Source organism: Myodes glareolus, chromosome 21 (assembly GCF_982192425.1).
Source record: "Myodes glareolus chromosome 21, mMyoGla1.1, whole genome shotgun sequence".
NCBI lineage: Eukaryota > Metazoa > Chordata > Mammalia > Rodentia > Cricetidae > Myodes > Myodes glareolus.
This window is the reverse complement of record NC_142046.1, coordinates 59,078,074-59,104,186: the sequence shown is the minus strand read 5'-3', so window position 1 is coordinate 59,104,186 and position 26,113 is coordinate 59,078,074. Positions and strand designations below refer to the sequence as shown.

Here is a 26,113-nt window from a genome sequence, read left to right as displayed (position 1 = left end):
ACAGGGTCTTTGTCTGTGAAGTAAGCATTGCCAGGGTCACATGAAATGGCAACAATAAGAGATCAGGGGGCAGGAATGCCGAACCATTCGTCCATGTCTCCAGCAACACTTCCAGCCATGAAAAGGTGAATGTAACTATCACCATTTATCCTATTCATGTTGATAAAATCGATTCTGACTAAAATAGATGCCAAGGGCAGCTTTCGGATGAAAAGGTATCCATTCAATCAGTAAACATTCACTGATTAATCACCATATGCCACGGAAGGTGAGATGAACGACACAGTCCCTGCTCCCAAGCAGACAAGAAATAAATCACGAAGGTCCAGGGTAGTGAGGGCTGTTGTGTACTAGGAGAGGAGGGAGATGTCATCCACGCGAGGGGAGTCAGGAAGAAGCCTCTGGGGAGGATGAAGCCAATGTCCTTGGAAGGCTCAGAGGACAGACGTGGGAAGAACGCACAGAGAGCGTTTCAAGGAAGTGGCAACGCCATGGGAAAGTTCAGTGCTGGGAAGACACCAGCAAGTCCTTCTGGGAATGAGGAAGAAGTTTGGCATGGCTGCATTTGTGGCTTGAGCAGTAAGAGCAGACTAGAGAAAAGAGACCTTCTCTCTGCTTCCGTGTTAGCAATGGTCAAAATGAATGCATAGAGTCTTTAGCTGTTCTAAGTTCATGGGTTCCAACTGTAGATGCTAACTAAGTTCCAGTGGGGCTAGTCTGCTCAAATCAGTGTCTGGAATAGTCAATCAAAATCTGACCTATCTTGGGAAACATTTCTCCGTATGATTCAGGAAAGTTAAGCTAATCCTATTTGGTAGCAGTTTTATAGCCAACTGAATTACAAACCTGCAAGGAAGGAAGGACTGACAGCTCGGCTCAGTGACCAAAGATTTACACAGCGTATGCAAAGGTTTGGTGTCCAGCACCACAAATACTTAAATAGTGAATGATCTAAAATGGAAATGTACTAAACATGTTATGCAGATATTAAAATAACATTAAAATTTCCTTCTACATCTAGAAGGTAAGCAAACTGAAACTTTGGAGGACAGCATATTCTGGTACAACAAACTGCACATTGTAATTTCTGAGCCCTTCTTATCTGCTGGATGTGATTGCTGTCTCGCAGAGATTTTCCCCATGGATGCTATTTAAAGGAAGATTAAAGTGTCTGTAAGAAATTTCAATAGTAATTTCTTCCATTGAACTTAATCCAAGTTCAGGTTTGTATTCTACAGGCTGTATGCCTGTTGACTTCAATTCCAGTCCCTGGCTTTGAATTCTTTAATCAACATTCCCTCTTTGTAATATACAGGTGTGTCTTTATTAAGTTTATGTATAGACATCCTTGTTTCTCTGAGAAAGTCACAGAACTAAGGAAAAGATATAATAATACCTGCAATGTAGAATGTAAAAATTTAAACAAATATTGAGACTAATTGAAAGGTAGACAGAACTGTGTCAATTGCCGTGATTGAGCACACTTCAGCTTCTATATGATGTTTATCAATGGAATCATTCATTATCTACTTCCGGATTTTCAAGTGTGAATGCAGACTGTGCTTTTGCTTCCCATCACCCAGACCCGAATAGTCACACAAAGACTATATTAATTGCAATACTGTTTGACCAACGACTCAGGTGTATTTCTCTAACATCTTAAACGAACCTATTTCTATTATTTTATATTTTACCATGAGACTCGTGGTTTGTTGCCTCACATCTTGCTTCTGGGTAGCTACATGGCATCTGCCTGACTCCGCCTTCTTTCTCCCTGCATTCAGTTTAGTTTTCCCACCTAGCTATATTCTGCCCTGCCATAGGCCAAAGCAGCTTCTTTATTAACCAATAGCAAGAAAACATAATCATAGCATACAGAGGTCAATCCCACATAATTCAAGTCTCAAAGTCTTTGAACTTTTCAATGGAAAATAAGAAAGCAAGACAAAAAGCACGCCTTTGCTTATATCGAGTGAGTTTAGACAGTTAAGACTCCCCCAGAACAAACTCTCTTCACCTTTTAAATTGTATGCAGACTCTCTCAGCACAACCCCAGTTCCAAGGAACCTTTAGTGTATATGAGCCAGCAGCTGCTCCCAAGCCCACCATCTCTATTATTCACAGAAAACACTTATCTACTGAATAAACACTCTCCTTTATCTCATGTCAACTTGTAAACATTCCACGACTTTTTTGAAAAGACCAAAGATTAAGATAGATGTGCTGGCATTTGCATGTAATCCTAACACAGAGGAAGTTGAGACAGCCTGATCTATATAGTGTAAATATATATAGTAAAATAAATAAAATCAGCAAAGATGGGCTGACAGATTTCTTCTAAATTTTATTAGAATATAATTTTGAAATTTTCATTATAGGCAAAATATCAGATTGGAACAACATCCTCATAACAAACAAACAAAATCTAGAATTGATATATCTATCAGTAAATAAAGCTTGTTGGAAATCAGATGGGGAATACTTGTAGTTTGTTTTTGAATATGCATAATCTATGCAGGAAAGGGTAGCATGAACAAAGAGAATTACTTTAAGCTTTAAATATGCTAGCAGTCCTTGATTGATAAATATATATATATAAAAACATGCTCTGTAGAGGAAATGTTGTGCATGTCTAGGTCTCAAGATATTTCTAAAATAATTTGCACCACCCATCTGAGATCAGTAGGTCTTATTTCCTCTACTGGTGAAGAAAGGTGCCAAACTGCCTAGGACACAGCTTGTCAAAGCGAGAACTAGCATTAAAATAGAACACTTGTTTCTCTGCCTTTCAGAGTTCCTCTCCAGCAGACATCAACCTTCCAGTAAATACTCTGAAAACTGAGCAGTTCTCAGACGGGTTTGTGCCGACTGCCTGGAAATACAGTCACTTCTTCAAGTGCTATAATAACCTAATGCCTAGGGACTTGGTGTGTCCTCAGTGACTGCTTCCATGGTGTGTCCTCAGTGACCATTTCCATCATTGTTCAAAGTTAGGTGGTAGTAAGCATCCAAGACAGCACACATTTAAAATACATATTCATATTAAAGCACTTACATTAATGTTTTACAAGAAGAAACCCTACCTGGACCTTGGATGAAGAACCTCAAGTCAAACTTTATGTAAGAAAAAAAGCCTCTAAAACTGATAAAGTAGATCAGGGTTTGCACAGAGTCAGCACAACCTATAAAGAAAACCAAATAAGTGCAAGAGAGAAGGCAAGGACACATAGGCATGCTCATGTCGGACTGGAAATTGTTTTACACTTGGACACTTTTTGGCCCAAGTTTCCTTCTGACTTTTTGGCACTGAACATACAAAACATTTAATGCACAGTATTTAGACATTTTTGGTATGAAGGAAAACAAGTCATGCTTAGAGACCTGTTTCTTTTTTTTAAATTTCCTTATTTATTTATTTAAAGAATTTCCACTTCCTCCCCTCCTCCCAATACCCTCCCGCTCCCCCCACTCCCTCTCCGCCTCCCTCCCCAATCCCAAGAGCAGTCAGGGTTCCCTGCCCTGTGGGAAGTCCAAGTTCCTCCCCCTCTCCCTCCAGGTCCAGGAAGGTGAGCATCCAAACAGATCAGGATCCCAAAAAAGCCAGTTCATGCAGACGAAACAAGACCCAGTGCCATTGACAATGGCTTCTCAGTCAGCCCCCATGTCAGCCACATTCAGAGAATCCGGTTTGATCACATGCTCGTTCAGTCCCAGTTCAGTTGGCCTTGGTGAGCTCTCATTAGATCAGTCCCCTTGTATCAGTGGGTGAACGCACTCTTCGCGGTCCTGACTTCCTTCTTCATGTTCTCTGTCCTTCTGCTCTTCATTTGGACCTTGGGGGCTCAGTCCAGTGCTCAAATGTGGGTCTCCATCTCTATCTCCATCCATCATCATCTGGTTCTGCCTTCCTTGCTCACATTCTCCCTCCCTCTGCTTCTCATTTGCACCTAGGGAGTTAAGTCCAGTGTTCCAATATGTGTCTCTGTCTCTATCTCCATCCTTCGCCATATGAAGGTTCTGTGGTGACATGCAAAATACTCATCAATATGCTTATGGGCCAAGGCTAGTTCAGGCACCCTCTCCTCTGCTGCCCAGGGAACAATCTGGGGACCTCTCCTTGGGCCTGGGAACCCCTCCAGAATCAAGTCTCTTGCAAACCCTAAAATGGCTCCCTTAGTTGAGATATATACTTCCCTGCTCCCATAACCATCCTTCCTCCCTCCCCCCATCCCATTCCCTCAAGTCATCCCCAATCCTCCCCCTCTCCCCTCTCCCTAACCATCTCCCCTTACTTCCATCCCCTACCCCCCGTACACCCAAGTTTGCCTGGCAATATTGTCTACTTCTAATATTCAGGAGGATAACTATATGATTTTCTTCAGGTTCACCTTCTTATTTAGCTTTTCTAGGATCACGAATTATAGGCTCAAAGACCTTTAACTATGGCTAGAATCCACTTATGAGTGAGTACATACCATATTCCTCTTTTTGGGTCTGGGATACCTCACTCAGTAAAGCGTTTTCTATTTCCATCCATTTGCATGCAATTCAAGATGTCATTGTTTTTTTTACCGCTGAGTAAAACTCTAATGTATATATGTTCCACACCTTTTTTAACCCTTCTTCTATTGAGGGGCACCTAGGTTGTTTCCATGTTCTGGCTATTACAAATAATGCAGCTATGAATACTTTTGTAGTATGATAGGGCATCTCTTGGGTATATTCCCAAGAGTGGAATTGCTGGGTCCTAAGGGAGGTTGACTCCCAGTTTCCTGAGAAACCGCCACACTGATTTCCACAGTGGCTGCACAAGTTTGCATTCCCACCAACAATGGATGAGTGTTCCCCTCACTCCACATCCTCTCCAGCATAGGCTATCATTGATGTTTTTGATTTTAGCTATTCTGACAAGTGTAAGATGGTACCTCAAAGTTGTTTTGATTTGCATTTCCCTGATCGCTAAGGAGGTTGAGCATGACCTTAAGTGTCTTTTGGCCATTCGAAGTTCATCTGTTGTGAATTAGAGACCTGTTTCTTGGTGCCATGACAGAAACACCTGGCCTTAATAGACTACTAAAAGTTGAACACATGCAGAATATATGAACTATGGAAGAAAGGAAGATGAAATGAGAAAGAGACGGTGAAATGTACCTTTCATTCAACAACTGCTTATTGGGAAAGCATTGTTCTTGGTGTCAAACAAAGTATAATAGACTTGACAGTCTACAGAGTAGAAAAAGAAAATAAACAGAACTAAAATTTTGTCATGAATCACAAGAGAATAGATTCTATTGCTATAATGCTGCTTTAAACATGACTGGGTTAAAAATATAATATGGTTTCCATGAGGTGTTCACAGAGTCATCATATCGCAGGAAGTAATTTAAAACATCACGTCATTTATAAGAAAACCTATCGACATAACTCACTGAGTTTATAGAAATATACTTCATATTATTTTTGAAGTAGCAATTTTTGCCTTCCTCTACTATCACCCAATCCCCACTTTTTGAATTTTTATTGCTTTAGACATTAATAACAAAGGTAAGAATGGGATCTCCTTGAATGGAGTAGTGTTCTAAAATTAGATTGATGGCTTTATATCCAGTCCATAAATCCCTAGAACATCATAATAATTGATTAAAAGTGAACAGGTGAAGATAATGAAATGATGCCACAAAGGGGACCTTCAAGGGAAGATGACATACAAATCAGCAGATCATTCATGTATCACTCTTGATTTATTCAAAGAATATGCGCTTAGTCTTCCTGCTATTTGTTCTGTATCACTGATGTAGATCGGAAGCTCACATGGGGATATTGGGCTTCTTTTTTCAATATACAATCTTAGAAAAACTATGCCCTCTCTTCATCCAGTACAATGTGCACAGCAGAGTCTTAGATACGTCACATTCTTTAATATTATCACCTGAAACTTCTTCCAAACATACACAGAATTTTGGATCTCTATTACTTGGATCTGAAGATGAAATTGCTGCACACTCAGTGGCTAATGCAGTCATGGAACAATTTACACTGATACTTTTATGCCACGGTATTGCACTCTGCCAAGAGCTTGAGATTTAGACACAAAAGACTTATTCTCTCTAACTACAGAAGACAGGCAAGTTTGGACAAGGACAATCCTATGACATTTTGCTGTCCTAGAAATGTGCACGGAGAAGATGAGGTCATACCTAGCTTACCTTCCAGAGTTTTCTCACCAAAACTGTACCTTGAAGGTGAAAAATACTCAAGGACCTGGCATTTGTCTTAAGCCTTGAAGAACCAGTCATGTAGATATCAAGGCGGTCAGGAAAGGGAAGAGTCTCCTAAACAGTCCTCCTGTTTCCTAAGGAGTTGAAAATACTCTGTACGAGCATAAGTTCAGCCCAACAATGGTGGCTATACCTTTAATCCCAGTACTCAGGAGGCAGAAGCAGGAGGATCTCTCTGAGTTCAAGCTCAAGGCCATGGCCTACAGAGTGAATTCTCGGACAGGCAGGGCTACTATACAGAGAAAGCCAATCTTCAATAACAAGGACAAGAAGTCCCCAAAACAAAACAAAACAAAACAAAAAAGGAACCTAGACCCAAGAAATCTGACCAGTTAGTTATTTTTCAGTCTTAAACTCTGTTTATAACTGAGTTTGATAACATGGAACAAAACTACACAAATGATAGTTATGGCATAGTTAGTGTGGGGGACTCAACCACGAGCCTTCCAGAAAAACCCTGAGCTATGGGCATCTAGTCAGGAAGCAAAGCCACAGTGTCCCCTACAATACCAATTGTTTTATGTTTCCATAGCTTAGTGAAGTGAAAGGGATCTCATGGGAACTTGACCTGTTAACCCAGTACTCCTATCACACTCATACAGGTGAATAGGAAAAGGTGGATTATGAGGCAGCTGTAATTCCTTAGAACATCTGTGAACACATAGTCCACCTCTACCTGTATATGGAGTGGGGAAAAAAACATGTTCTGCCTCTCTGTTAGATTGTTAGACTTTTTCTTAGCACACTAAGATGCAATGGGTATTCATTTCATAGAAGAATCAAGAGATTGTTTGGTGTGGATGCTATGTCTATAAATTCTGAATGTATGTACATATGGTAGACGACTAGAAGTCCAACATTTAAGGGATAAATAGTGGTCCCAGGCGCTATGATCCAATGGACAAGGTTCCTAAATAACCCAATGGATTTCTTATCATCTTGCAGCTCACTGAAGAACATTTTTTTTTATTTCTAGCATGACATACACATGATATAATTCTACACGTGCTGCTTCAGGCTCACTGTTTATTCAACACAGTCATTTCAATGCTTTCCTTATCTGAGAGTGAGTGGGCAGAAGAAGAAAAGAGTGGATATTTTTCTAGAGTTGTGTGTGCGTGTGCGTGTGCATGTGCGTGTACGTGTGCGTGTGTGTGTGTGTGTGTAAATTTCTATCTAGACCTCAATGGCTTTTGCTTCAAGTGTTCTTTCTTACCTTAATGCTCCCTTCATTCATCCATTCATAAGTCAGAGGACCAGGTCCTTCTGCTTGTCTTTTGTCTGTCTGCCTGGGCTTTTGCTTGGATAAAATTCAGTGACAGCATTCTCTAAGTTCACCTTTTGTTATGCAGAATGGAGAACTTAGGGATTTATAAGTCTCTTTTTCTAATTCCACAAAACTTGCCTCCTTTCAAAACTCTGCCCTTGCTACACCTGACAGCAACTTTGTTCTATGAGTGCTTGTTGGTGCTTTCCCTGGGGAGATGAAATCATGGCTCAGCATTGCAGACAAAATGTGGCAAGATACCATGACATATGAGAAAATGAAAGAATGACTAGCTTAATACTTGCAGAATGTTATTCCTAAATCATTGGAAGGAAAAGAACCCCAATGAATTCAAATGTAGTTAATGCAGTAAGTAAAAGAAGAAAAGTCTAAAATCTGAGTTGGTAGAAGTGGAAGTTGCTGCACACCAGGTAGTTTCTGAGGGATCTTGATTGAGATATTTCTATGGTGTGGGGAAGAACCAAGTATTAAAAAGCTTTGGGAGCTAATTAGTTGTAGGTGAGTGCCTTAGTTAGGGTTTCTATTGCTGTGATTAAAACATGACAAAAAAAAAAACACTTGGGGAAGAAAGGGTTTTTTGTTTTTTGTTTTTTTTTAGCTCTCAATCGTCAGGTCGTTCCATCACTGAGGATGCAGAAAGGGCAGGAACCTGGAGACAGGACCTGAAGCAGAGGCCATGGAGGAGTACTGCTTACAGGCTTGATCCTCATGTCTTGCTCAACCTGCTCTCTTAAACAACTCAGAACTATCTGTCTAGGCTTGGCACCATCCCAAGTGATCTAGGCCCTTCCACATCAATCATCAATCAAGAAGACTTCCCCACTGACTTGCCTATAGGCCAATCTAGTGGGGGGCATGTTTTAAATTTAGGTTCCTATTCCTAAATGACTCTAGCATGATTCAAACAGACAAAATAACACCACCAAGAATGAGCAGGGCAGTGAATAATTACATTGCCTCTGTGGGCGTGGAGGTTAGGCAGAGGAAGTCATCTGAGAAGAAGCTCTATAAGGTCATCGGAGTCCTGAGGAAGTACTAATATGACTTAAAAGAGAAGTGGCTGAGTGTGTCATGTGCCTCATGACAGGAAAGGAAGAACCCGAAGAGCACTCTTGGATAAGAGCATACACAGACCTTTGCTTCTCACTATTCCCTAAAATATACAGCAAAATAACTATTTACATACTATTTCCACTTTATTAGGTGTTCTTAGTCATGTAGCATTACTTAAAGTATGTGAGATGACCAAAGAAAGCCAATTAAAAGTGGACCTAAGACCTCAGTTTAAGACTGGACCTTGTTAAACTACTGGAAGAAAGCACAGGGCATAACTCCATGCTATGAGCAAAGGTGAAGGCCGTCTGACAACGATGCCAGTAGCTCAAGAAATGGCAATGGTTAAAATCAAGATAGCAACAAATTAAAAAGCTTCATCATAACGAAGAAGAAAAGAAAGCAGAGTGCAGACAAAAAATCTACAAAATAGAGAATATTCTAATTATACATTTGATATTGGATTATATATGTTACAATACACACACACACACACACACACACACACATGAGTTCACATATGTGAACTCATGAGCAACTCCAGAATTGAACACCAAATAGTGCTTCCAAAATCATCACAGCAATAAATGGGAAAGATGGGTTCAGTAGACAGTTTATCAACAGGAGAAACACAAATGGCCTTTGGGTATTTGGAAAATGTTAAGTATCTTTAGACATCAGATAATTGTCAATGAAGATTATTTGAGATTCCATCTCACACCAGTCAGAGGCGTGATGTCATTAAAACAAACAAAAAAAACCCCAAATAATTGTAAAGAGAGCATAAGGGAAAAAAAAAACCCTATATGTTGTTAGTTAAAAATAAATAACGGACTGTAATGAAGCCACTATGGAAAAAAGCAAGGGGTATCTCAAAAACAACTAAAACTACTATGTGACCAAACAGCACCACTCCTGTGTGTATGTAAAGACCTGATAGCATACCACAAGATGTTTGAATGTCCATGCACATTGCAGAAATATTCATGATAACCAAGATCGAGAACCCGACTAGATGCTCATCAACAGATGAATAGATAAAGAAAATATATATATATATATATATATATATATATATATTCACATCCAAATTTTGTTCAACATTGAATGATAAACTAAATCGTTTTCAGGAAATAGCTAGAGCTAGGTATAATCATATTGAAGAAGGTAAGCCAGACCCAGAAGGACAAATCTACATTTTCGTTCATACACAGAATCCGGAAGATGTACTATTGGAAGAGAGGAGGTGAAACAAGAGAAAGTGAGAGAGTCATGAGATGATGTTTAGGAGTTTAATAGTAACACAGTATAATGATGCATATGGACGTGAAAGTAAAAATGAAGCTCATTGTTTTGTACACTAAAAATTGACTTTAAGATGTACAAAGACACATGAGAAGAAATATAACAATTGAATGCAAAAGCAAAGATATGTGATGCAGTTGGTTGGGCATCTGCAGATGAGGATAATCCAGTGGGATCTTGGAAGCAGTGTCTCAGAAATTGGTGACTGAGCTGTACTGTTAAAGTCAAACACAACATGTTCACCTCTTAGAGAAGGAGAAGTTGATAAATGCAGCTAGGAAATAAGAGTGAAAGCAAGGTTTATTACTTCCAACAGATAAGGACAGCATTAAAGGTAGTTTTCAAACAGTGCCTGAAGTTCCCCTTCAGACAGACAAAGGAATCTCATACTAGCTCTGAATAGGGTATAATAAGAGGTTCTTTATTTAAAGGGGAACTCACAGATCACAACAGGGAACAGGAAGGAAATCCAGCATCCAGGTGTGAGAGAGTGGAGCCAGAGACAGAGCTGGTGGACCCACATCTTTTTGGAACCCAAGGTCATGCCCAACCTGGCCCAGCCTCTCAAAGGCCATTGGTTGAAGGAGGTTCCCCAACAAGTGCTTCCCTGAACACAGAAAGCAATGGGTTTTCATATTAGAAACTTACATATATATTCATATGTGAGAGAATTCCCATAACATTTAGAGGCGGCATAGAGGTCCTGCTTCCTTAAAATTGCACGTTTAGAAACTGGCATTCTGGAAAGTTCATTCTAGATCACCTAAACAGACAGAGGGTGACTCAATGATTGACTCATGTTCGGTGTAGCTCTAGAGAGCCTCTGACCTGGTACAAACAAACCAATGATTGACTCTTGCTCGGTGTAGCTCTAGAAAGCCTCCAACCTGGTACAAACGAACCAGCTTTGAAAGAGCATCAGCAGGACTGCAGACGGGGCTCAGTGGTTAAGAGTGCAATCCCCTCTTGCAGAAGATCGCAGTTCTATTCCCTGCCCTCCATCACATGGCTTTCAACTGCCTATAACTTCAGTTCCAGGGCATGTTATAGCTTCTGATCTCTAAGGGTGTCCAAATGTACATGGCACACATACAGACAAATAGGCGCACGTGCAATACATAAATACAAAATAAAACCATAAAGGAACATGAGTCATTTTTTTAAAGTAATAGCAACTCCCTGTCCCAAGTACAGGATATTGTTTCTGAGATCACTTTTTTGGGCTAACACCACTATTCTTACAATTGAGGAATGTTGGCGGGATAGGTAAGGACTTTTGGAATCAAAGATACTGAACTTTCTTGTTTCATGACTTGAGGAACTTAAAATATAGATTTACGGAGTGTTTACAGTTGTTTCATTCCAAGCATAAAATTGTGCTTTGGGAAAAATGGACATTTTGACATAGGAAAGCCATTTCAAGTCTAATTTTGGCTTAAGCACTCATATAGAAAAAAAGGTAGGCAAAGAAAGTCCAAAGTATTCAGAGAATTTCTTGCACTATAACTCACAGGGTTACTGTCTGTGCTGGAAATGTTTAATTGCCAAAGCCTGGTAAGGATTTTGTTGCGGCCCTCCAACTTCTGCAAACTGGGCAAACTGTGTGCGTGTGTGCGTGCATGCGTGTGTGTGTGTGTGTGTGTGTGTGTGTGCGCGCGCGCGCACGCGCACGAGTGCCTGCCTGTGCATGTGTGTGTACATGTGCCCACCCTTTATTACTCCCTCCTTATATAAGTATGGATATTTATTTATCAATTTAGTTTTGAAGGTGTGCACTCCACTTGATCTTTGCTCGTATATCTGACCAAGGATTTTTTTTTATCCTTAAAGCAGTTGTTCCTCCCCTAGGCTTTGCTGGAGGATCTCCCTGGAAACTGACTTGTGCTTGCTAAACTCGCACCTGGGGGCTATAGGATCCGGGCCAGACAGCTGCCTAACCTTGGGGAAGGAAGACTTGAAGACTCGGGGATGGTATATAGCTAACCACAGGACTGGATACTTCAGAGCTCAGAATACTAACCATTGCACCACGGAATAGCCTTCGGGACAGGATGTTTGAATACGTTATTCTGCTATGTTACAGCAAGTGCTGTGTCTGTGGCTATGACAGGATGGGAAAAGCCTTAAGGGAGAGATACTTCATAAGAGATTGCAGAGAGAGGGGTTAAAGAATCCAACAGATAACACTAGTTACAAATGCCTCCCTCGCTAGTCCTGTTTTGTGTGTCAAACTGTCTCTCTGACTAGTTGTGTAGTTGGGGCTGACCTCACTCGTCATTTCCCCATCTCACAGACTGCACTGAGTGTCAGATTGGGTTCACATACATTTCCAAGGAAAATGAGAACAGAAATACCTTTGAAAACGATGCCAGATATCACTTTTTTTGCTTGTTTGTTTGTTTGGTGAAGGGAAGCCATTTGGACCTGCTCACACTCTGGCATCATTTAACTTTATTTTTGGTGCCGCAGGAGTCAGTCAAGAGGAGATCAGCAATTGGCCTGAGCATATCTGGCTATGCATGGCTTCGGAAACAAGGATGACCCCTGCATACAGCATGTCATACAGCAGAAACACACAAGGAATTTTATACACCACAGAAGAAGCAGATATGCTTGGATTGACAAGGTAGACAAAGTACTGCTTTATGAGTCAGGGAGGGGAGCAGAGAAAAAGGTAGAGCTCAATAAAAATCAATAAAAAAATACCACAGAAAAGAGAACTGTTTTATGTTTCCAGGTTCTCTAGTGACTAAAGAGAAGGTTTTGAAGAAGAGAAAGGAAAGAGAGGATAAAAGAGAGCTAAGAATATATGCAAGGTCCCTAGAAGTCCTGCTGTGAAGTGTGAGGGGAGCTGAGGCTGACAGTTGGCATCAGATTCAGTGCATGCAGTGGAGACAAGGAGGCCATGGGCTCATAGCAACTGAGGTCCGTACCAACAGTCATAGCCAACTGTGTAAGGTCGAAGAAAAAGACAGAGAAACACTGTGGGCTCAAGCGGGTGACAGAACCCAAGATATCTGAAAGCCAGAAAGACATTATCGATCTGAGAATGACCGTAAAAAGAATAGGAAAATCCCAGAAGAGGAGGTAGCCTGAGGATGGGATCATCCCCATTCTAAAACTCAGAGGGAGATGGGATAAAAAATTTTGGAATTTGAAAGGAAAATGATTCTTTAAAAAGAAGAAAATATATAAAATTTTACCTCTAGAAGGCATGGAAACAGATTTTATTTTTTTAAACTTTTCTCTCTCCATAGGCATATTTTCTTCTGCTAGCATCTGGCCTTGTGTAAAACATCCGTTCACAGGAGACTTTTAGACTGTAAATCTTTTTACGGAGAACCCAAAACTCGCTGCTCGGTATTTGATGCATGAATACTAATGTGGTACTCAGGAGACTCACCCAAAACAAACAAAATCCCCCTTCTCTCCCTACCAGGAGTCAGGAGGTTTTCCTACTTACCTGGTGTGCTAGTTAGTTTTCATTGTCAACCTTACATAACCCAGAATCACTTGGGAAGAGGTTGGCTCAGTTAAGGAGTTGGCTAGATCAGATTTGCTGTGGCCAGACAGGTCTATGAGAAAATGTTCTGATTGATGATTGTCCTGGGTAGGCCCAACACACTGTGGGCAGCACCATTCATGGATAAGAGTGTCTGAACTGTGTAAGAAAGTTAACTGAGCACCAACCAGTGAATAATGTAGGAAGCAGCATTCCTCCATGGCTTCTGCCTCAGGTCCTCCTGACTTCCTGCCCTGAGTTCCCTCAATGATGGACCTAAAAGCATAAGTTGAAATAAACTCTTTTCTTTCCAAGTTGCTTTTAACCAGAACGTATTTTCACAGAAATAGAAGAATAAAACAAAGTACCCAGGGATGCCTTTCTGTACATTTTCTAAATATTCACAAATAGCTTCCTTGCCCCAATTTGGGTTCATACTGAGAGAGGGAGACAGAAAGACCATCTTTGGTGATTAGTGTGTCTTGGTCTTTAGAATTTTTAACATTCTAGGTTTTCTTGTGTTCCCCCCTCCGACAGTGGAAATCACAGTTGTAACTTGAGGATGAGGTCAGTCATCCGTTGTTCTGTACATGTTGAATATTTAAAACCCATTGTTTAAAGTATCTGTTTTCATGTTAGTCCTAGTCCCAAGCTGGCATAGATATTGTGGTCAAGAATCTGACAGGTCGTCACAAGACAGGCCGTAGACTGTAGGGTAGAACCTGTTACTGTTTGTTTGCCTAATGGGCATAGCTCATAACCGATTCCTAACAACTTCTCATTATACCCTTGGTAAGGGCCTCTGTCAGGTCTCATCAGAGAAGCTCTTTCTTTTCAGAAGATGGAGATTACCTAGGAAGGCGAGCACCAATGCCGATATCTATATTGCAGTTCCTGCATCTATGGCCCATGAAACGTAAAGAAGAGCAGGTGGGAAGACTGTAAGGGCCAGAACAGGAGAAAGTATATTATGACTTCATAGACAGCACTCGTACAATGGCAACACCAGTAGACATGCGAAGGCAGAACAGGGGACTCTCATGGAGCATTACATGGACAAAAACCTACAGACAACTAATAACTTTGGAAAGAGGTGGAATTCACCCTTCTCTGGGGTTGAATAATCCTAAGTGGTTATCCAATAGAAAATGGTGAAACCAGCTATACACATATAACAAAAATGGACTTAGCAATTTGTATCTATATATCTGTACATACTTATAAATACCACGCACACACATATAAAACAATAATAATAAAAAGAGGCCATTAATTTGAGAGTTGGGGACATGGAAAGAGTTTGGAAGAAGAGAACCTGAGAGGGGTTGGAGGAAGGAAAGTGATATAATACTACTTAAAAATGTATAAAAAAATGAAGCCACAAAGTTAGGTGACTGTTAAATAGAAGATGCGTCTGGTAGCAGACGGCAGGAGTATGACTATAATAACAGTAAAGTGTATAAAATTCCCAGATATTTTATATATGTCTATGTATGGTTGTGCCCATTAGAAGTCCTAGGCCTCCAGTGGTACTGAGAGTCTGTGCTGATTACTGTTTTTGTCATAGTTGTATTTAATTACAGATAGTGAAAATGAAAAGGCTTTATTGTGATCTTAGTTTGTGTTTTCCTGATTGTTTATAGAGTTTAAGAACTTTTTCACTATTATTTTATGAATCTTTTGTTAATAGTGTATTTTTATTGTTTGTCTGTTTTTTTCTTTGAATATTGGATCCGGATTCAAAGAAGAAAAACCTCTAAAACATTTTCTATGAAAATTTGATAGTATTAAGGAATTATCAGGTGTTCTGTTTTCAGTAATATTTCTTTAAACATGCGTACTGACAATCTAGATGAGAGTATCAGTTGGGGTGCAATTTACTGGGGGTCTATGCATGCTCACTAACAGATTGCCAATTGCTTAAAGTACATGCTATATATCTGGGGTCATTACACTATTTACTTTATCATTTAAAATGTTTTGAATTTTTTCATAATAAAAATTAAAGCTTAGACAATAAAAACAAGAAGACATATGAGTGAGTCATGAATAGTGAAGGGGACATAAACATAGACATCTTACATTAAGAGTAAATATTTTTCATGTTATTCTACTCCAACCCCCCAAAACTGATCACTTAGATGAAAAAAAAATATAAACTGAACATGGCATATTTTAAAAGTTGCCTTAGGAAGAAATGTAGAAGTCTATAAGAGAATCATAATGGGATGTAAAAGGAAGATTTCCATTCACTAAAAAGATGAAGTCTATCAGGAGGTAGATGGCCTGCACCACTTTGCTAAACAATCAAGACACTGATAATTTTTATTTTATATAAACTATTCCATGATTAAACAAAGAGCAAAGGCTTTCAGATTCAGTTTATGAGACTGCATAATCAAAATAGCAAGCTCCCAGCAACACAGTTTATATAAAGAGAAGTTAAAGCAAATGTCAGTTCTGTATTTAATTCGTTATTTTTTTAAACCTAGATACACATGTGTTAATGAGGCCAATTTTTCTGACATAGCATAAAGCCACAAATAGGAGATGTGTTGTTCTATCGGCATTAATTCCTTAGATTGCATAATACAGCATGTAGACAACTGAGACAGCCATCTTCCTAAGTAGCCATCTCTTCACGCCTTTGCACATGTACTCACCAACAAAGTGGAACTGGGAACTATTAAATATACCTTTATTTGTTCAGTTATTAATAAACATGCCATAAATATCTTTCAATGTCAGGAAATATAAATATAATAGCCCATTTCAATGGCTACATAGACTTCTTTATGAAGAGATCCTGCCATAAAGTCCTATTAGTTGAGATTTAGTCTCCCAAGTTGTGTTCACATAACAGACACCATTCTCTTGAACGCCCACACATACAATAGCCTTTTGGGAATTTTCAAAATCACTTTAGAATAAATATTTGGACGTATCATTAACATTTCATAAGCTCAAGGCACTTCCAGCCGCATTCTTGACATTTTTTGAAGAATTAATTACCTCAAGTTCTATCACATTCTTTAAAAAGGAAATCTAGTCTCTATATAGATAATTTCGCTCTTTTATTTTCTTACTGTTTTGTTTTCTTACAGGTCTGAGAGCCCTGGGAATTTTCTCAGTTCTGCTTTTCAAGAACAGACTGAGAGATAATTGGGAAAGTGTACACGACTTTCACCGTGTGTCACGAGCCATTCTGATCTTAAACTAACTGCCACCAACACTCTCTTTTTCTCAGTCATGCACCCAGTCACTGGTCTTCCAGTTTCTGACACAATTCACTGATATTTCCAAGGAAGTTTTCACACTCATTTACTGGTTTTATTACCTCAAGGCATAAGCGAGAGAGACCATGATCCTGAACTCTTACAAAGAGCACACTTTAAACCACACACACACACACACACACACACACACACACTTACTTCAGTCAGCTCTCTCTGTCCCCTCTAGTGAAGCATTCTTACTTAGCATCGCTATGACATCACCTGAAAACACCAAATTTGCTTAAGTAACACCAATCAGAACCCAGGTAATATTTATTCAATAGCTCACTCACTAGCCCTGAAAGAAAAGGTGCATTTGTGGGGTTTTCTGGGCTACTACAATGGCGATGAGTTTCGATTGGCCGTGGCAGTACCGCTTCCTGCCCTTCTTTTTTTTTCTTTTTTTTTTTAAGTAATTTTATTAAATTTTAAAAGTTTCCATTTACGCCCCTCTTCCCAACACTCTCCCACTCCCCCCCCTCCCTCTCCTCCTCCCTCTTTGTCCCTAAGGGCAGTCAAGTTTTCAAACCCTGTGGGAAGTTCAAGTTCGTCCCCCTTCCCTCCAGGTCCAGGAAGGTGAGTATCCAAACAGACTGGATCCCAAAAATCCAGTATATGCAGAGGAAACTAGCCCCAGTGTCATTGTCAATGGCTTCTCAGAAAGACTCCGGGCCAGCCACATTCAGAGAATCCGGCCACATTCAGAGAATCTGGTTGGATCACGTGCTCGTTCAGTCGCAGTCCAACTGCCCTTGGTAAACTCTCATTAGATCCGACCCCTTGTATCAGTGGGTGATAGCATCCCTCGCAGTCCTTCGTCATTTTCTTCGTCCTTCTGCTCCTCATTTGGACCTTGGGGGGCTCAGTCCGGTGCTCCAATGTGGGTCTCCGTCTGTATCGCCATCCATCGCCAGATGCAGGATCTATGGAGATAAGCAAAATATTCATCAGTATGGTTATGGGCCAAGGCCGGTTCAGACACCCTCTCCTCTGACCAGAGAACAATCTGGGGATCTCTCCTTGGACCTGGGAACCCATATATAATCAAGTTTCCTATAAACCCTAAAATGACTCCCTTAGTTGAAATATATTCTTCCCTGATCCCATATTCATCCTTCCTCCCTTCCCCCCATCCCGGTCAACCAAGCTTTCTCCAATCCTCCCCTACTCCCTTCTCTCTAACCCTCTCCCCTTCCAACAACCCTCCCCCCACCCATGCACCCAAGGTTACCTGGGACTCTTGACTATTTCCTACCTCCTGGCGGATAGCTAAATAATCTTCATCAGGTTCGTCTTCTTATTTAGCTTCTCTAGGATCACGAATAATAGGCTCAAAGACCTTTAAATTATGGTTAGAATCCACTTATGAGTGAATACATACCATGTTCCTCTTTTTGGGTCTGGCTTACCTCACTCAGTAAACCGTTTTCTATGCCCATCCATTTGCATGCAAAATTCAAGATGTCATTATTTTTTACCGCTGAGTAAAACTCTAGTGTATATATGTTCCACACCTTTTTTAACCATTCTTCTATTGAGGGGCACCTAGGCTGTTTCCAGGTTCTGGCTATTACAAATAGTGCTGCTATGAACATAGTTGAACAAATGCTTTTGTAGTACGCTAGGGAATCTCTAGGGTATATTCCCAAGAGTGGAATTGCTGGGTCCTGAGGGAGATTGACACCCAGTTTCCTGAGAAACCGCCACACTGATTTCCACAGTGGCTGCACAAGTTTGCATTCCCACCAACAATGGATGAGTGTTCCCCTCACCCCACATCCTCTCCAGCATAGGCTATCATTGGTGTTTTTGACTTTAGCTATTCTGACAGGTGTAAGATGGTATCTCAAAGTGATTTTGATTTGCATTTCCCTGATCGCTAAGGAGGTTGAGCATGACCTTAAGTGTCTTCTGGCCATTCGAAGTTCATCTGTTGTGAATTCTCTGTTCAGTTCAGTACCCCATTTTTTAATTGGGTTAATTAGAGTTTTAGTGCCTAGTTTCTTGAGTTCTTTGTATATTTTGGAGATCAGACCTTTGTCTGATGAGGGGTTGGTGAAGATCTTCTCCCAGTCAGAAGGCAGCCTTTTTGTCTTACTGACAGTGTCCTTTGCTTTGCAGAAGCTTCTCGGTTTCAGGAGGTCCCATTTATTCATTGATTCTCTTATTGTCTATGCTACTGGGGTTCTACTTAGGAAGTGGTCTCCTGTGCCTATATCTTGTAGACTACTTCCCACTTTCTCTTCTATCTGGTTTAATGTGGTCAGATTAATGTTGATGTCTTTAATCCGTTTGGACTTGATTTTTGTGCATGGTGATAGATATGGATCTACTTTCATTCTTCTACAGTTTGACATCCAATTATGCCAGCACCTTTTGTTAAAGATGCTTTGCTTCTTCCATTGTATACCTTTAGCTCACTTATCGAAAATCAGGTGTTCAAAGGTTTGTGGGTTAATATCCGGGTCTTCTATTCGATCCCATAGGTAGACTTCTCTGTTATTATGCCAATACCAAATTGTTTTCAATACTGTAGCTCTGTAATAGAGTTTGAAGTCAGGGATGGTAATGCCTCCAGAAGTTCCCTTACTGTATAAGATTGTTTTGGCTATCCTGGGTTTTTTGTTTTTCCATATAAAGTTGATTATTGTTCTCTCAAGGTCTGTGAAGAATTTTGTTGGGATTTTTGATGGGGATTGCATTGAATCTATAGATTGCTTTTGGTAGAATTGCCATTTTTACAATGTTGATCCTCCCAATCCAAGAACAAGGGAGATCTTTCCATTTTCTGGTATCCTCCTCAATTTCTTTCTTCAAAGACTTAAAGTTCTTGTCAAATAGATCTTTCACTTCCTTGGTTAGGGTAACCCCAAGATATTTTATGCTATTTGTGGCTATCGTGAAAGGTGATGTTTCTCTGATTTCCCTCTCAGCTTCTTTATCCTTTGTGTATAGGAGGGCCACTGATTTTTTGGAGTTGATCTTGTATCCTGCCACGTTACTAAAGGTGCTTATCAGCTGTAGGAGTTCTTTGGTAGAGTTTTTGGGGTCACTTATGTACACTATCATATCGTCAGCAAATAACGAAAGTTTAACTTCATCCTTTCCAATTCGAATCCCCTTGATCTCCTTATGTTGTCTTATTGCTATTGCTAGAACTTCAAGCACTATATTGAAGAGGTATGGAGAGAGTGGACAGCCTTGTCGTGTTCCTGATTTTAGTGGAAAGGCTTTGAGTTTCTCTCCATTCAATTTGATGTTAGTTGTCGGCTTGCTGTATATTGCTTTTATTATATTTAGGTATGATCCTTGTATCCCCAGTCTCTCCAACACCTTTATCATAAATGGGTGTTGAATTTTGTCAAATGCTTTTTCAGCATCCAATGAAATGATCATATGGTTTTTTCTTTCAGTTTATTTATATGATGGATTACATTGATAGATTTGTGTATGTTGAACCAGCCCTGCATCTCTGGGATGAAGCCTACTTGATCATAATGAATAATTTTTCTAATGTGCTCTTGGATTCGGTTTGCCAGGATTTTACTGAGAATTTTCGTGTCGATGTTCATGAGTGAGATTGGCCTGTAATTCTCTTTCCTGGTTGTGTCTTTATGTGGTTTTGGTATTAAGGTAACTGTAGCTTCATAAAAGGAGTTTGGCAATGACTCTTCTGTTTCTATATTATATAATACATTAAGGAGTATAGGAATTAGCTCTTCCTGGAAGTTCTGGTAGAATTCTGCATTGAAACCATCTGGTCCTGGGCTTTTTTTGGTAGGAAGATTTTTGATAACAGCTTCTAGTTCTTCACGACTAACAGGTCTATTTAGATTGTTTACCTGTTCTTGGTTCAACTTTGGTATATGGTACTTATCTAAAAAAATGTCCATTTCTTTTACATTTTCCAACTTTGTGGCATATGAACTTTCGTAGTAAGATCTAATGATTCTCTGAATTTCCTCTGTGTCTGTGGTTATATCCCCCTTTTCATTTCTGATCCTATTAATTTGCATGTGCTCTCTCTGCCGTTTGATTAGTTTGGATAGGGGTTTGTCAATCTTGTTGATTTTCTCCAAGAACCAGCTTTTTGATTCATTGATTCTTTGGATTGTTTTCTGTGTTTCTATTTTGTTGATTTCAGCCCTCAGTTTGATTATTTCCAGTCTTCTACTCCTCCTGGGTGAATCAGCTTCTTTTTTTTCTAGAGCTTTCAAGTGTGCTGTTAGGCCTCCAATGTGTGCTTTCTCCGTTTTCTTTAGTTGGGCACCTATTGCTATGAACTTTCCTCTTAGCACTGCTTTCATAGTGTCCCATAGGTTTGAGTATGTTGTGTCTTTGTTTTCATTAAATTCAAGGAAGACTTTAATTTCTTTCTTAATTTCGTCCCTGACCCAGGGGTGATTTAGTAGTTGACTGTTCAACTTCCATGAGTTTGTTGACTTCCTGGGGGTAGCATTGTTATTGAATTCTAATTTTAATCCATGGTGATCTGACAAGACACAGGTGGTTACTAATATTTTTTTGTTATCTGTGGGAGTTTGCTTTGTTACCGAGTATGTGGTCAATCTTCGAGAAGGTTCCATGAACTGCAGAGAAGAAGGTATATTCTTTCCTATTTGGGTGGAGTGTTCTATAGATGTCTGTTAAGTCCATTTGATTCAATACCTCCAATAAATCTCTTAATTCTCTGTTTGGTTTCTGTCTGATTGACCTGTCCATTGGTGAGAGAGGAGTGTTGAAGTCTCCTACTATTAGCGTGTGTGGTTTGATGACTGCCTTGAGTTCTAGAAGAGTTTCTTTTACATATGTGGGTGCCTTTACATTAGGGGCATAGATATTCAGGATTGAGACTTCTTCCTGATGAGTTGTTCCTGTTATGAGTATGAAATGTCCATCTCCATCTCTTCTGATTGATTTTAGTTTGAAGTCGATTTTGTTAGATATTAGAATGGCCACACCCTCTTGTTTCTTAGGTCCATTTGCTTGGAAAACCTTTTCCCAACCCTTTACTCTGAGTAGGTGTCTGTCTTTGTGGTTGAGGTGTGTTTCTTGTAAACAGCAGAATGTTGGATCCTGTTTTCGTAACCAATCTCTAAGTCTGTGCCTCTTTATAGGTGAATTGAGTCCATTGATATTAAGAGATATTAATGATCATTGGTTGTTGACTCCAGCCATTTTTTGGGGGGGTAATAGAGTGTATGTGTTTTCCTTCTTTGAATTGTGCTCGTGAAGGGTCGCTAGATGTCTGAATTATTGTAGTCAGTGTTGGCAATGTTGGATTCCTTGGGATGTAATTTTCCTTCTAGTATTCTCTGTAAGGCTGGATTAGTAGTTACGTATTGTTTAAATTTGTTTTTATCCTGGAATATTTTGTTTTCTCCGTTGATAGTGAACGAAAGCTTGGCTGGGTAAAGTAGTCTGGGCTTGCATCCATGGTCCCTTAATTTCTGTAGTACCTCTATCCAGGACCTTCTGGCTTTCATGGTTTCTATAGAGAAGTCTGGTGTAAGTCTGATAGGTTTACCTTTATAGGTTACTTGACCTTTTTCCTTTGCAGCTCTTAATATCCTTTCTTTAATCTGACTGCTTTGTGTTTTGATTATTATATGGCGAGGGGATGTTTTTTTTCTGATCCAATCTATTCGGTGTTCTGTATGCTTCTTGCACCTTCATAGGAATATCCCTCTTTAGGATGGGAAAGTTTTCTTCTATAATTTTGTTGAATATATCTTCTGGACCTTTGATCTGCAATTCTTCTCCTTCTTCTACTCCTATTATTCTTAGATTTGGTTTTTTTATTATGTCCCATATTTCCTGAATGTTTTGTGATGAGAATTTGTTGGATTTGCTGTTTTCTTTGGTCAGGGCGTTTATTTTCTCTATGGTGTCTTCATAATCTGAGATTCGTTCTTCTATCTCTTGTATTCTATTGGTTAAGCTTGATTCTGTAGTCTCCGTTCGTTTACCTAGATTTTCCATATCCAGCCGGCCCTCGGATTCTGTTTTCCTCACTGCCTCCATTTCAGTTTTCAATTCTTGAACTGATTCCATTACCTGTTTGATTGCTTTTTCTTGGTTTCCCAGGGTATCATTTACGAATTTACTCATCTCTTCAACCTTTTTGTTATATTTGTCTTCCATTTCTTTACTCATTTCTTCCATCTTTTTGTTATATTTGTCTTCTATTTCTTTAAGTGAGTTATTCATACCCTGTTTAAGAGACTCTATTGCTTTCATAATGACACTGTTTTCCACTTCTTCCGGAATAGGGCGTTCAAGTTCTTCTGTCATAAGATCGCTGGGATCTGGTGTTTTCATGTTGTTTTTCAGATTGTTGGAGGAATTCTTGCCTTGGCGCCTGCCCATCTCTTCCTTCAGATGCTCTCCAATGGCTCTTCCCTCCACTGGGTCTTCTTCTACTGGATTAGTGTCCCTTGCTATCCAGGAATCACTTTGCCTGCATTCTTAGCTTGCTGCAGGCAGGCTATTAGAACAAAGGGACTTCCTTCCCTTTGCACTCACCACCTGTCCCGACCCGCGGTGCCCACCCCGGCTGAGATGGAGGAATTTAAGCCCCGAAAAAGGGAAAGAGGAGGGGAGGGGTTCGAGGCTGAAAGCTGGGATGGCGTAGCAGGAGAGAGGGATTAGCTGGGGGAAGCTGCCCCTTTGGAGCAGCCAGGGAGATAAGGATGGCGGGAATACCGTGTGTACCTAACCGGACTTGTATGGCGGTCAACACACTCACCCCTCCACAGGATCAGAGCCCCTCGCTGGTCAGAAGACTCCCTGCCTGGGGTCTTAGCTTGCTGCAGGCCGGCTATCAGAACCCCGCCCTTCTTTACATTACAGCCGAACGTGGACACTCGGCAGAAGCAGCTGGCCGCCTGGTGCTCTCTGGTTCTGTCCTTCTGCCGCTTGCACAAACAGTCCAGCATGACGGTGATGGAAGCCCAGGAGAGCCCGCTCTTCAACAACGTCAAGCTACAGTGGAAACTTCCTGTGGAGTCAATCCAGATTGTATTAGAGGAGCTAAGAAAGAAAGGGAACCTCGAGTGGTTGGATAAGAATAAGTCTAGCTTCCTGATCATGTGGCGGAGGCCAGAAGAATGGGGGAAACTCATTTATCAATGGGTTTCCAAGAGCGGCCAGAACAACTCTGTGTTTACCCTGTATGAACTGACCAGTGGGGAAGACACAGAGGATGAAGAGTTCCATGGGCTGGATGAGGCGACCCTACTTCATGCTCTGCAGGCCCTACAGCAGGAGCACAAGGCTGAGATTATCACTGTCAGTGATGGCCGAGGAGTCAAGTTCTTCTAGCAGAGACCTGTCTCCCTCCACTTCTTACCTCCCATCTTTCCAGGGCTTTCAAAAGGAGACAGACCAAGTGTCCCACAGACTGGATCACTCACTCCACCAGACTCAAAGGGCTCAAGTCCTGAAAGCTCGGACTTAGGGATATTTCCCACATAATCCATTCTACCTACCCCTTGGACAGGGTGAGCCCACGGTGCCAGGGAGAAAGGATGTTTCTTGCCCTACCTCCTTTCCCATCCTAGACTGTCTCTGGGCCAGGGTCTATAAACCTGACACTTTACATGTGTTCTCACACATAAGTACACACCTATATGCGCCTGCACACGCTTCTTTCTCCTCCCTCCTCCCACTTCTTTAGCTGCTATTGCCTCCTTTCTCAGGCTGGTGCTGGATCATTCTTAGGGGATGGGGGAAGCCCTGGCTGCAGGCAGTCTTCCAGGCAATACAAGATAGGAAGCCCCAGAAGGGGCCTGGCAGTGAAAGGCGGGCCCACTCTGATTTAAGATATTAAAATCTCTACCCCCCCCCAAAAAAAGGTGCATTTGTGAGCTAAGCTTTTTCTTATACAGGAGGTGGAAAAAAGTCCCATGTGGAGAAAGGGAGCCATGAAAGTGCATGTTAAGAGAAAAGCTAAATTAATTTAGCTGTCTAAGCCTTCCTTTCAGAGTCTATGAAAGTAAAAGACTTTTACCTGATGAAGCATCGTTTCCCAGAAGTGCATAGCACACTCTCTTTGTTGTTTCTCTTTGTATTCCAACTTAAAATGTGAGCTTCTCCATTAGCCACGTATGAATTCCTGCAACACAGTCACTGATAGCTCCAAGAATTGATTCTATATACAAATTTTATAAATGGTTATTGAAGAACATTTGTTGTTAAATAGACCATATTATTCTTAATTTTAGATACATGTAGATCTACATATCTGGAAATATACAAAAATTTACTTTTGGTAATTAGATATCTAATTGACAGGATTGGCAGCTCTTATCTCTCGTTACTTAACACTGTATAATTTAAAATTACAGTGTTTTGTTTTATTTTATTTAAACATACCTGAAAACAATATTTTAAACATTTAATAATACAAATTAAAAACAACGTTTGTTTTTCAGGTTTAATAGTAATTCTGAATATTTTAGAAGAAACAAATGCTGTTTGAGAACATGAATAATGACAATTTTAATTTTCAAATATTTAAATTTTTAGTATTTTGAGTTTAATGAAGATATATTTATTTAAATAATACTTGTTAATAGAATGAAAATAATATAGACACATTTAATTTGAAAATACAATGAATTTGATTAAAGTAAATGCATTCAATAGAATAATTATAAATAATTTGGATCACATATGCAATGTTTTATAGGTCAATCCAATATCTCGAGCACAATATCTGGATTGTGCAATAGTAATTTACTTATCTTTATTATGTTTCACTATTTTTTAGTCATTTAAAACTCCCAAACTTAACATCTAATGTCTTTGTTGAAGTGAAAGTGTGTATGACAATGTGTAAGAACTGAAATATGCTTTATTGTTTGCTTGATTTAGTCTCATGCCTTTGAAACTTGGGCCTGGATCTTACATTCTTATCTTGTGTCTGCAAAATTATGGGTAGCCATAACCTACAGAAGTCAGGTTCTCTGTCAAAGCTATCCATAGGGTTGTTCATGTGTAATTTTGGCCCAAAGCTAGTAGATTCTACATTCTATGAGAGCAGAAATGGTGTCCATTGTTACACCAGTTCAGAAGCTTGCTGGCTCAGAGAAGGTGCTGCCTAGGTATTTAGGCAAGAAACTGAAGGATGCTTAAGACACCTCCTGATGCCCCCTACAGGGAGCTCCAGCCTGGGCTTCAACACCATGGCTTTCATGTGTACTCACACTCAAATAACCTCACCACCATAGGAAAATAAATAAACAACTACCAAGTTAAGACGCCGAGCTGATGCTAGAGCCAGCTCCAGCAGTAGGGCATGAATGACTACAATCGCTTCTTCTCCAGAATCTGGAGGTCTCCTTCTGAGTATCACCCCAGTTTTCAAAATAGTGAACTGCTCGCTATCCTTCAGAGGAAGAAACAACCC

The 26,113-nt window shown here is 40.2% G+C and overlaps 1 pseudogene; it reads left to right on the top strand.

Moving 5' to 3' along the window:
• Positions 1–410: 410 nt before the first annotated feature.
• On the top strand, positions 411–24,331 carry LOC148118738 (vacuolar protein-sorting-associated protein 25 pseudogene; annotated as a pseudogene).
• Positions 24,332–26,113: the final 1,782 nt, after the last annotated feature.